The sequence below is a fragment of the Arachis duranensis genome, chromosome 7 (assembly GCF_000817695.3).
Source record: "Arachis duranensis cultivar V14167 chromosome 7, aradu.V14167.gnm2.J7QH, whole genome shotgun sequence".
Lineage (NCBI taxonomy): Eukaryota > Viridiplantae > Streptophyta > Magnoliopsida > Fabales > Fabaceae > Arachis > Arachis duranensis.
In genome coordinates, this window is record NC_029778.3 from 55,586,407 (window position 1) to 55,589,473 (window position 3,067).

Consider the following 3,067-nt stretch of genomic DNA (forward strand, 5'->3'; position numbering starts at 1 on the left):
CAGCACAATATGAGATTAAATCCCACAAAGTGCACCTTTCCAGTGGAAACCGAAAAGTTTATAGGATTCATGCTCACTCAAGGAGGCATTAAAGCCAACTCACACACAAATGCAGGGCCATCATAGAGTTGAAAAGCCCAACATGTCTAAAGAAATTCCAAAAATCATAGACTGGCAGCCTTGTCTAGATTCTTGGCGAGATCGACCTTGAAATCTGATAATAAGAATTATTGCCGGTTTGGAATCAATCAAAACAAGAATCAATTCGTTAGTAGCATAGTCCAAACCAACAACAAATTCTCATAATCAAATGTTAATCCAAAGGATGTCACAAGTCAAACCAAATAACCGGGGGTTTTAAATTCCGGTTCGTCTTTCCTAGAAATTGCAATTAAGTGATCATCATTGGCTATGAGAGAACATGGGGAAATGGGGTTGCAAGAGAGAGCAAGTAATGTAAATGGCAAGAAAGTAAATGATCATGCAAGAAATTAAAAGTCAAAGCAATTAAATTCAAAGCAATTAAATATAACAAAAAAGAGAATTAAAATGCAGGAAACCTCTTGGCAAGCAATTGAGAGCGAAGGTTTCCTATCCTAGCCATTGACCACAAACACATGATAATTATGAAGAGTTAATCCTATATAGTCAACCCTACATCGTGGATAAGTCAAATAGGCATAGTTGATTCCAATCCCTAAGTCCTAAGTTAACACTATTGGGTCACTTAGAGTCAAAGGAAATCGAATCAGCTAACTACTCTAATGTATCAAACAAGAATAGACATCAATGACTCAAGGATCGCCAAAGTCATCAATTCCAAGGCCAAGAGTGGGGAAAAAACTAAGTAAAAACTAAGCCAAGTATTTTATCAAACACTTGGTGTACATGAAAATAAAATAACATTAAATTACATTAAAAATAAAATTTAAACTACCAAAAGTAAGAAAATGACAATAACAATTAAAGAAAGCATTAAATGAACATAAAACATGAATTGAATTAATTGAAAATTAAAATAACAAGAGTGTGCATAAACATAAAAGGCAACTAAAATGACAAATTAAAAAGATAAACAAAGAAAATTAATACAAGAGAACAAAGAAATGTAGAAGAAACTAGATGAAAACAAGAATTAAAAGTAGAAATTACAAGGAAATTAAACTAAAAACCTAGGTTCAAGAGAGAATGGGGAGCTTCTCTCTCTAGAAAATGAACTACATGATGCAAAACTACCCCTAATCGCTCCCCCCTTCACATGGGTACGAGTTGGAATTTCTCAAATTAGGACTAACTTTGCAAGTATAGACCCAAACCCAACAATCGGTCGCCGACCAATTTGGAAATTCACAAGATGCGTCGCAACTCAAAACCAATTTAAAAACCGAGAGTAATTGACTCCTGGGTCGTCTCCCAAGGAATCACTTAAGAGGCAATGAGTGTACAAATTCCGGTTGTAGTGATCAATGGGTTGTCAATGAAGAAATGAACATATAAAGCAATAAAAGAACATGCAAAATTATAATGATTGAACTAATGAAGAAATTAAAGAACCGACTATGTAATATCAACAAGTAAAGTATAAAAGAGATTAACATAGCAATGTATGGAAAATTGAAAGCATGAAAAGGGGTCTTGGCTTGGAGTGAGCTAAGGGTCCTTTCCTTGCTGGAACTATAACTATGCCAATTATGTTGGATTAATCTCACTTGATCAACCCTCACATCGGAAGGTAAGTTAAATGAGCATAAGTGTTCTTAACCCACAAATCCTAAATTGCTTGCTAATTGCCTTTGCAACAACTTAGCGTTAGTGGGAACAAGAGCAATTAACAACCCAAGAATTGACACTAAATATTGGACATTCCAACTCTAGGAATCCAATTGCTCACTTTACCCAAGCCAAGAGACAAAAATTTAGCCTAAAACCATGTTTGACATTTTGTCAAACACTTGTTGGGAAAAAGCTTAAACATGAGAAAAATAAGAAAAGACTTGAAATTAAAAGCAACAATTGATCTCAATCAACAAGGATAGCATAAGAAAGCATATAACAAACACCAAACATAAAACTCATCAACAAGAAAGTGAAATTGTAAAAGAGAAGCAAAATTGAACTATAACTTGAATGAGAAGAAAGAGTAATGACAATGTAACTATAAAAAGTAATAACAAGAGAATACTTATAATGAGACTAGCAAAATCCAATTATAAAAAATGGAAATGCCACTTGGAATGTAAAACCCTAATGGAGAATATGAGAAAACTTAGCGAAAACTAAAAACTAAAAACCTTCTATTCTACTCCTAAAACTATTCTAATGCTATGATATGTTATCTCCTTCATTTCCCCTCCAATATGAGCTAAAAGACTTCAGAAATGGGCTTCCAAAGCCCCCAAATCGCGAGTCACGTGCCTTTCTAATGAAGTCATGCGCGGATACCTGTGCGGACACACAGGCATGTGCGTCTGCACACTCTACGAAAATTCCCTCTTGTGTGTACGCACGAGTGCCTGTGCGCACGCACACTAGGCGATGCTTGGCGGGACGGGCGACGCGCTCGAATTAATCCACGCGCTCTGCTTGGGCTCCTGTGCAGACGCACAAGAGGCTGTGCACATGCACGCGTCTCTGAGCTCACCTCCTTTGATTCTTCATGTTTCCTCCATTTTGCAAGCTCTTCTTCCATTTTCTCCAACCCATTCCTACCTTATACACCTGAAATCACTCACAAACACATCAAGGTATCGAATAGAAGGCAAACGGAATAAAAATAGATCAAACTAAGAACAAAAGAGCATATTTTCATAATCAAGCACAATTTGGGAGGAAAATTCAAAAGCATACTATTCAAGGGAATAAGTGTGAGTTTATGTGATGAAATCCATTCAATTCTAATAAAAAATCATCGTCAAATATGGATTCATCAGGCCCTCTTTGATATAGCATTCAATCAGCTTCAGAAGGTCCAAAATTGGTCTCTAGAGGCCGAAAAATCACCCCTAGCGATTTGTATTAAATGAGTCACGCGTCGGGACCTGTGCGTACGCACACTTACTGATTTTCT